Raw genomic sequence first — 10,673 nt, forward strand, 5'->3', positions numbered from 1 at the left:
CGGTAGCTTATTAAATTGATATAGGCCTAGATGAGTATTTATAGTCAAACATGACTTGGACTCCTCATCTAGTTCAAGCTGTAAGTAGGCATTCGTAAGATCCAGTTTTGAGAAGATCTGACCACCTGTCAGTGTTGTGAACAAATTTTCTATATTCGGCAATGTATTGGGGACATTACCCTCTAGAACCTGGTTTACGGTTGCTTTATAATCACCACACAATCTTACCTTACCATCGGATTTAGGTACAACCACAATGGGTGTAGCCCAATTACATCGATCTATCTTACAAATAATGTTCTCAGTCTCTAGTCTTTTGAGTTATTGTTCAACTTTCTCCTTGAGTGCATACGGTATGGAACATGGCTTGTAGTAAACCGATCTAACATCCTTCTGCACCCTGACACTCACCTTGAAGCCTTGGATCGGACTGCCTGTTTCGCAGAACACCTTCGGATATTTCTTGATAACCTCATCCGTTGATGAAAATCTCGCTTCCACACAGAAAATCTTACACCAATCCAGCTTCAGTGAGCTCAACCAATTTCTTCCTAGTAAGGCAGGCTTGTCTCCTTTCACTACTATTGGAGGCAAGTTCTGAAATTGATCTTTATATTTCACCAGTACGGTGATATGACCTACCACAGGAATTTTCTCTCCCGAGTAGCCTCGCAGCTCTATCTTGGATGTCTCCAGTTGAAAATCACACAATTTGTCGCAGTACAGTGGCTCCGGTACTACACTCATGGATGCACCAGTGTCAATTTCCCGAACACAATTTCCCACCTAATAAGGATTTCCTTCAGTTCCTCCTTCTCACTAGACCCTCAGTCCTCTAGTATTTCCGGAAGGTTATTTGTATCTCAACATTCTCAGCCTTTTGGGGTAGAGAATTCCAAAGATTCACAACCCTGTGAGTGAAGAAATACCTCCTCATCTCTGTTAAATATCGAATAACTCCATGAGGCTAAGTACGGTGAGCTAGTTCAGGCATAACCTTACTCCAGTTTATTTATTCTCAAAGTGAGGATTCAACATGGCTGCCAACATTATATACACCCCTTGCACATGTCTGCCAGTGACCATTAGGACTCCAACAGTGGCACCCTCCGGTGGCAGGTAAAAGCCAGTTAACATACATAACAATCTCAGTCTTAAATGGGACTAATTGGATTGATTTTTCTAAGTTCTGGCACAAGCATGGTGGGCTGAATTGGCCTCCTTTTGTGCTCTATTATTCTCTGATGATTCTAATTATTGCTCAACTGCCACTGCAGTCCCAAGTGAGTGCTTTGTTTTTGCTACAGGAACTATCATGGATGCAAATCTATCTTTCAGTGTGTTTCTCAATGGCCAGTCTGCCTTCTGTTCCCAAGGGTGCCTAGCAATAGTCAACCCTGCAACCTCCTAAATCACTGTTCCAAATGAGTACTTAGGTATATTGCTGCAGGAAATCCGTGCATCTCAGAGTCAGAACGGTGAGGTAAGTTGTTGTAAGTAATGCCCATCTGGTCATATTTATCACTATTAAATGACATTGCATTAACCGATGGAAAAATAGTCCGATATCTGTATCTAAACAGTGTACACCCTATTTTACAAACTAAAGATGTTAAGGAGTGATATTGCCTTATGACGCTTATGGGGAAATGGGCATGTCTCAATGGGTCAGGCCACTATCCATTCAGTTCTGCGATTTAGATTTGAATCCAATTCAAAGTGATGGAATTAAAATCTCTTCTCATAGAATCATAGAAATTTACAGCACCGAAGGAGGCCATTCGGCCCATCGTGTCTGTGCTGGCAGTAAGAGAGCTATCCAGCCTAATCCCACTTTCCATCTCTTGCTCCATAGCCCTATAGGTTACAGCACTTCAAGTGATGAGGGTTTCTGCCTCTAAGACCCTTTCAGGCAGTGAGTTCCAGAACCCCACCAGCCTCTGGGTGGAAGAAGTTCTCCTTTATTGCTGGTCCCCAATGATTTGTCAAGTGCCAAGTTTATGAACACCCTCAAGTCCCTTTCAACTTCACCTTTCGTTAGTTCTGTCCATAATGTGCATATCAAACCTATTCTTTCTTCCAGTGTACATGACCACTCTGATTGTACCAGAACCAGTTCACATGACAGCAGAATATTGAAGTCAGGCTCTTCAGGATTTTTATTTGAATACCTTAATGTGAATATCTATTTATTTGTTTATTAGTTCCTGGGATATGGGCATCGCTGGCATGGCCAGCATTTATTGCCCATCCCTAATTGCCCTGAGAAGGTGGTGGTGAGCTGCCTTTTTGAACTGCTGCAGTCCATGTGGTGAAGGTACTCCCACAGTGCTGTTAGGGAGGGAGTTCCAGGATTTTGACCCAGCAACGATGAAGGAACAGTGATATATTTCCAAGTCAGGATGGTGTGCTCCCATGCGCCTGCAGCCCTTATCCTTCTAGATGGTAGAGGTCGTGAGTTTGGGAGATGCTGCCGAAGAAGCCTTGGCGAGTTGCTGCAGTGCATCTTGTAGATAGTACACACTGCAGCCACAGTGCGCCGGTGGTGGAGGGAGTGAATATTAATGATAAAATGGTCTAAGTACAAGACGAGTTTGAGTACAGGTGTAAGGCTGTCTTACTACAGTTATACAGGGCCTTGGTGAGACCACACCTGGAGTATTGTGTGCAGTTTTGGTCTCCTTACCTAAGAAAGGATATACTTGCCATAGAGAGAGTGCAGTGAAGGTTCACCAGACTGATTCCTGAGATGGCAGGACTGCATATGAGGAGCGATTGGGTCGACTGGGCCTGTATTCACTAGCGTTTAGAAGACTGAGAGGGGATCTCATTGAAAAGTATAAAATTCTGACTGAGTTAGACAGCCTGGATGAGGGGAGGATGTTTCCCCTGGGAAGTCTAGAACAAAGGGTCACAGTCTCAGGATACGGAGTAGGAAATTTAGGACCAAGATGAGGAGAAATTTTTTCACTCAGAGGGTGGTGAACCTGTGGAATTCTCTACCACAGAAGGCTGTGGAGGCCTAGTCATTGAATATATTTAAGAGGGAGATAGATAGATTTCTAGACACAAAAGGCATCAAGGGGTATGGGGAAAAAGCGGGAATATGGTGTTGAGATAGAGGATCAGCCATGATCAGATTGAATGGCGGTGCAGACTCGAAGGGCCGAATGGCCTACTACTGCTCCTATTTTCTATGTTTCTAAGTAGCGAGGCTCTGAAGTGTAGCATTAGCACCATTCCTGACTCTAGTTTGATAACTTATCCGAACAGGTTATTTGTGAAATAAATTGTACCTCCCATGCTATTTATTTTCCATTTGTATTAATTAGACATAAATCCTGAGTGTTGTCTGCTCTATTTAACAGTTTGTTGTCAACCGTAACAACATCGCAAACATGCATTCTTTGACTTTTGTGATCAACAGAACTGAGTTCACAATTCCTCCGTCAGTATACACCCTCCAGGTATTCCTCCGTCAGTATACACCCTTCGGGTATTCCTCCGTCAGTACACACCCTCCAGGTATGTATGGTCCAACAACATCACTCAGAGTGAGCTTTCCCTGCGAGCTGTTAATGTTCAGAATGGCCCCATGGCAAAAGTTTGACTGCTTTTTAATGGTATAACACCGAGTCGTATAAGGAGAAATTAGAGCAGATGGCCAAAAGCTTTGTCAAAGAGTTTTAAGGAGCGTCTAAAAGGAGGAGCGAGAAGTGGAGAGATGGAGAGGTTATGGGAGGGAATTCCACAGCTTAGGGCCAAGCCAACAGAAGGCACTGCCACCAATGCTTGAGAGATTAAAATCAGGGATGCTCAAGAGGCCCAATTGGAGCGCAGATATCTCAGGGGGTTGTGGGGTTGGAGGAGATTACAGATATAGGCAGGGGCAGGACCATGGAGAGATTTGAAAGAAAGACTTGGATTTATATAGCGCCTTTCACGGCCACTGGACATCTTAAAGCGCTTTACAGCCAATGAAGTACTTTTGGAGAAATCCATCACTACTTAATCATACATTGAGTAAAAACCAAATGCATCGGGATAATATAACGGGTTTATCTCTTTTGGTAAAGTTGCTTCTAGAATTAGTTCTTATCACAGGACTAGAAAGCTTGGTGCAGAAAGTAACAGAGATTTCTATGCACTCCTTAGCCTGATCTGAAGCTAATCGATATGTAAAAAAAAAGATTTAACCATACTGTAATATATACACCTGTGAGGATACTCACAGGTTTGGAGAGCTGTTGAGTGGGAGTAGCTTAGCCAGTCACATGATGTTCGTAAGACTCAATAAAACCCCAGCCAGTTGGGTTCGGGGAATCCACGAGGTAGCAAGTGGTTGTGAGCCTGGTGGATGAACTGATAACGCGTATTGTGATTCCTAAAGCTTTTGCTAATAAACCAACTAGTTCTTAATAGCCATGTGTTGCTATGAATTCTTAAGCAAAGAACCATTGAAGCAAATACATTACACATACTAGGATCTCTTCTGCAAATGAGTCTAATGGAGTATCATTATCTTACAGAAAAATGGATACTGTATTGCTGGGTTTGAGCCAACCATCTCCCACCCCCTACCCGGGATGGATCACTGTGGATTCTGGGGGATGTCTTCCTCGGAGCATTCTATTCTGTTTTTGACAGAGGGAACAACAGAGTGGGATTCGCTCAGGCTGCCTAAGGGACATTCGTTCCAATTTAGTTTGATATTTCAGCAAATAAAACAGTGCCTTTTTCAACCATGCATCTCTCTACTACAAAGCAAGCTCTACCTTGACAAACTGATTTCAGCAAAGATGAAAATCGGGCCGGTTCTATGTCGGGCAGAAGATCTGCAACATCAGTTTAACGGCCAGATGTCAAGTCGTAAGTCTCTTCTCAAAGTCTCTCCAGCAGCTGGATGATAGGCTTTTAGTCAATGGGGTTTATATTGGGCTATGTTTTACACATCTCTGACTAGCATCCACCATGCCTATTTACTGAAATATTGATCTTTATCGAGTGAAGCCAGTACGTCTAATGATTTTACCATTTGTTGTCGTGAAACATTAAAGGCAAAGAAAAATAAAACTGTAACACACAAATCAACATCTTATTGTTCTTTGTTACTATATGGAATCATAGAGGTTTACAGCATGGAAGGAGGCCACTCAGCCATCATGTTTGTGCCAGCTCTTTGATGTAGTAAAATGGGGTAGAGTTTCAGTTGTGGATGCAATCGGTAAATTTAAACACACATTTAAAATTCCTGGGGCTGGATTTTTGGTTCTACCCATTTTCATCATCATTGGCAGTCCCTCGGAATCGAGGAAGACTTGCTTCCACTCCTGAAGTGAGTTCTTTGGTGACTGAACAGTCCAATGCGAGAGCCACAGACTCTGTCACAGGTGGGACAGATAGTCGTTGAGGGAAGGGGTGGGTGGGACTGGTTTGTCGCACGCTCTTTCCGCTGCCTGCGCTTGATTTCTGCATGCTCTCGGCGTTGAGACCTGAGGTGCTCAGCGCCCTCCCGGATGCATTTCCTCCACTTAGGGTGGTCTTGGGCCGGGGACTCCCAGGTGTCAGTGGGGATGTTGCACGTTATCGGGGAGGCTTTGAGGGTGTCCTTGTAACGTTTCCGCTGCCCACCTTTGGCTCGTTTGCTGTGAAGGAGCTCCGAATAGCGGTAATAGCGGCGGGGCGGTAAAGTTTGCGCCCAGGAACAGTTTGTGCCTCAGTCAGCAAAGTTCATCAGCTGGGCCCTGAGTGTGGGGCGGAACGCTAAGGGAGACGTTGCACACCTCTCTTAAAGAAAGGCCTGGGGTGGGGGGGGGGGAAACCTGATTAAAAACCCACCAAAAACATACCCAATAAATAACTTAGGCCACCACAACATAAATCGCAAAAAAAAAACAATCACACTTACCCGAGGTAGGCATTACTTACCTCACTGCGGCCGGCACAGCTCGGATTGCCCACTTTCACAAGTGGTCCCACTAGGGGGCGCTCTACGGATCGGGCAGCAGCCAAAAGTCGGCCCGGTGTCGCAACCAGGGGCATTGCACACCGGCTCACCTCTCCCAGGCGGTAATGCTCCGTGCCCCGGTCGAAACCGGCACCGAATGTCCCGGCGGAGCGCTGGAAGCTGGCTGCCTGCCCGGAAGTGCTTACCGCCACCTCCGGGGCGCTAACAGGGGCGGCCACAAGCCGAAAATCCAGCCCCTGACCCTTTGCGTTAGTTCGGCTGACTGCACTGATATTACAGGTACTATCAGAAACATGCGGAAACTTAACCCCTTCATCTCAGTGGCAGTGGGAGAATTTGCCGAGCAGACAACTTAAAAACCGTGGGGGTACTTTTCACCTTCACCGATGGCACTTGAACAATTACATCATGCGCTAAATTTAAATAAATTGAAGCATTGAATACATTTTGTAAATCAATGAGTCCCTCAATGGAATTATGATTCAATTTCTGTCTGAAGTTATTAATATGGAAATTTCACCTGTTCTTATAAACCTGCATATTTTGTCCATGACTGTAGCTTTTTTCCCATAAAAAGTGCTTTTTTCCCATAAAATATGTCAAAATTATTTTTATATTCATAAAACATAGAGTGTGCTGCCCTCATTTATGGATACTGTGCTAAATTTCCAGCCTTTGCAGCAGGTCATCTCTCCGGTCGAATGTCCTATATCATGTCTCGTTAAATGACAGCATGATCAAAGATCGTGGTATAGAACCCTTAAGGTATCTACTGGTTACTGTACTGTTACATGTACATGTTTGAAGACCAGACCCTTAAAACTGCCACCAAGCTCATGGTCTACAGGGCTGTAGTAATACCTGCCCTCCTGTATGGCTCAGAGACATGGACCATGTATAGTAGACACCTTAAGTCGCTGTTGAAATATCACCAACGATGCCTCCGCAAGATCCTACAAATCCCCTGGGAGGACAGACGCACCAACATTAGCGTCCTTGACCAGGCCAACATCCCCAGCATTGAAGCACTGACCACACTTGATCAGCTCCGCTGGGCAGGCCACATAGTTCGCATGCCAGACACGAGACTCCCAAAGCAACCGCTCTACTCGGAACTCCTTCACGGCAAACGAGCCAAAGATGGGCAGAGGAAACGTTACAGGGACACCCTCAAAGCCTCCCTGAAAAAGTGCAACATCTCCACTGACACCTGGGAGCCCCTGGCCAAAGACCGCCCAAAGTGGGGAAGTGCATCCGGGAGGGCGCTGAGCACCTCGAGTCCCATCGCCAAGAGCATGCAGAAATCAAGCGCAGGCAGCGGAAGGAACGTGCGGCAAACCTGCCCCACCCACCCTTTTCCTCAATGACTATCTGTCCCACCTGTGACAGGGATTGTGGTTCTTGTACTGGACTGTTCAGCCACCTAAGGACTCATTTTAAGAGTGGAAGCAAGTCTTCCTCGATTCCGAGGGATTGCCTATGATGATGCTGATGTTACATGTGTCACCACATCAGAAATCCTGTCTACAGAGGGCAAAGTGAAAATGACTCCAGCGAAATGAGACCCATTTTCAAGTTAGCTATCTCTAGCTAACTGGTTGTCTTTTTCTCTTTACAAGCAGCCTGGTTCATAGAATCATAGCAATTTAGTACACAGGCGGAGGCCATTCATCCCATCATGTTTATGCCGACCGAAAAAGAGCTGTCAGTCTAATCCCACTTTCCAGCTCTTGGTCCGTAGCCCTGTAGGTTAAGGCACTTCAAGTGCACATCCGAGTACTTTTTAAATGTGATGAGTGGTTCTGCCTCTACCACCCTTTCAGACAGTGAGTTCCAGACCCCCACCACCCTCTGGGTGAAAAAAGCTCTGCTCAACTCCCCTCTAATCCTTCTACCCATTACTTTAAATCTAGGTCCCCCTGGTTATTGACCTCGCTGCTAGGAGAAATTACTCCTCCCTATCCATTCTATCTAGGCCCCTCATATTTTTATACACTCGGTCATTCTAGTGTGAGATACATAAACATGACTCTGTCCTGCATTAAGTCTGTGTGGTGGATAAATACCTATTCTGATTTAATTAATTCAGAACAGGTATTCCACAAACAATGATTGAAAATAAAGGTGACCCTCTATATGGATAGCCATAGAATCTCAATTATATGACCCTTTTAGCTAACCCACATTGTTTCGAAGTTGCAGAAACTTGAATATTAAATAGTCTTATGGCTGGCTATCTCTTTGGGCCGGAATTAATATTTCAAATCACTAAGGCTGCCACTCACATTTTCCTGTTTGCTGGTTAAGTCAAAAATATATTCCCCTAGGAATTATCTCCTTGTCAGCTGAATCTATCAATATTGCAATATCAACACAGAATTAAAACAAAATCCCATGCAGTTCAAACAGGTGAAAGACCAAAACGTTAAATACATACAAAGTGAAAAGCACTGAAATAATTTGTTGGACGGCCATATTGATTTGTTACATACTAAATATTACTACTTGACTGAAAAAATTATATTGGAATATTGGCTTTATTTTGGAATCACCTCCATTACAGCATGTATATATTTCTGAATATTGCTTTATGATAAAAAAAACAAGCCTGGATAAAACTTGCTGTTATCTCCATACTACTGCAAATGCATCACCTCGACAAGATTTACAACAACAATACGAACAATAACTCGCATTTTTTAGTGCCCTTAACACAGAAAAAAACACTCCATTTCACAGAGGTGTGATCAAAAAAATGGACACTGAGCCAAAGAAAGAGAATGTTGCCAAGGAACATCATGAGAAATAGGAGGGGAGCAGAGGGCTCCAGAGGTAGAGGTGCAGAGGTGGGAAGAGATACCATTGCAGGAGATGGTCTGGCTATAATTAGATAGAGTGGAACCAAGCAATGCAATCTCACTGAGGTGGATAGCAAAGAAAGGCTTGCATTTATATAGCGCCTTTCACGACCACCGGAAATGTCAAAGCGCTTTACAGCCAATGAAGTACTTTTTGGAGTGTAGTCACTGTTGTAATGTGGGAAACGCAGCAGCCAACTTGCGCACAGCAAGCTCCCACAAAAAGCAATGTGATAATGACCAGATAATCTGTTTTTGTTATGTTGATTGAGGGATAAATATTGGCCCGGAAACCATGCTCTTCTTCAAAATAGTGCCATGGGATCTTTTATGTCCACCTGAGAGGCCAGACAAGGTGCCTCGATTTAACGTCTCATCGAAAGGTGGCTCCTCTGACAGTGCAGCACTCCTTCAGCACTGCACTAGAGAATCAGCCTAGATTTTTGTGCTCAAGTCCCTGGAGTGGGTCTTGAACACATAACCTTCTGACGCAGGGCAAGTGTGCTACCCACTGAGCCACAGCTGACACTTGGAGGAGGAAGGTGCGTTTAGCCGTGTCAAAGGGTGCAGAGAGGTCGAAGAAGATAAGGAAGGATTATGCATGAAGGTCACAGAAACAAATAATTTAATTTGTGACTTTGGTTCGAGATATTTTGGTGGGACGGAAACCTGATGGAGAAATTCAAAAAGGAAGTTGCAGGAGAGGCAGGCACGGACTGGTGAGGTGACGACAGGCTCAAGGACTTGGGAGAGGAAAGAGAGGTCGGAGATGGTATTTTGCAAGGGATCGAGGGAGTGCTTTTTTGAGGAAGGAGATGATAATGACAGTTTTGAAAAGGAAGCAGTACATGAGCAGAGGGAACCATTTACAAAATGGGTAGTCAGCGGGTTGTGGGAATGGGGGTCAAGGGAGCAGGAAGTGGGTAACATGAATGAGATTAGCTCGGAAAGGGCTTGAGGTGAAATGGGAGAGAATTAGAGAGAGACTAAGATCAAGGCTAGAGTTGGGCAAGTCCGGGGATGGCGGGGGTTTGGACTTGGCAGGCAAGGGGAAAGGGGGTAGCAGTAGAGGCAGCTGAACCGATGGTCTTAATTTTTGTGACAAAGGTGTCCATGGGCTCTTTGCCCTTGTTATTGGAGGTGAGGGTGGAGAGGGCAAGGGAAAGGGATTTAAGGAAATATCTGTCACAGCTTTAATACCAAATTATAAACAGTGGTTTAAATTTTAGAACAACTTCCCACCAAGTACAATTCAATCAAACGGAGAAATGTTCCCTGCTTCCTAACTGCAGTTAATCCAGACTGTTTCTATTGTAACTGTGACTTCTCACTCCCATTTGATTGAGTTGCACTGTCAGGTTGTATTGATTGTGTCCTTGGATTGGTGCATTTGTTACAAGCTGAAGATTCTGGTGCCTTTATTTTCCTTATGCTACTCTTAACACATTTCCCATTATAAAGACACCTTAGTATGTCAAAGAAAGAAAAAACGTTTTGCACGTATATAGCGCCCTTTGTGACATCAGGGCGTAACAAAGCGTTTGCAGCCAATGAAGTACTTTTTGAAGTGTAGTCATGGTTGTAATGTAGAATTTGCACACAGCAAGGTCCCACAAATAGCAATATGATAATTATTTCAGTGATGTTGGCTGAGGGATAAACATTGGCTAGGATACTGTGGATAACTCTCCTGCTCCTCTTACAATATTAATAGAAACATAGAAACATAGAAAATAGGTGCAGGAGTAGGCCATTCGGCCCTTCGAGCCTGCACCACCATTCAATAAGATCATGGCTGATCATCACCTCAGTACCTCTTTCCTGCTTTCTCTCCATACCCCTTGATC

Source organism: Pristiophorus japonicus, chromosome 17, assembly GCF_044704955.1.
Source record: "Pristiophorus japonicus isolate sPriJap1 chromosome 17, sPriJap1.hap1, whole genome shotgun sequence".
In the NCBI taxonomy this organism is placed as follows: Eukaryota; Metazoa; Chordata; class Chondrichthyes; family Pristiophoridae; genus Pristiophorus; species Pristiophorus japonicus.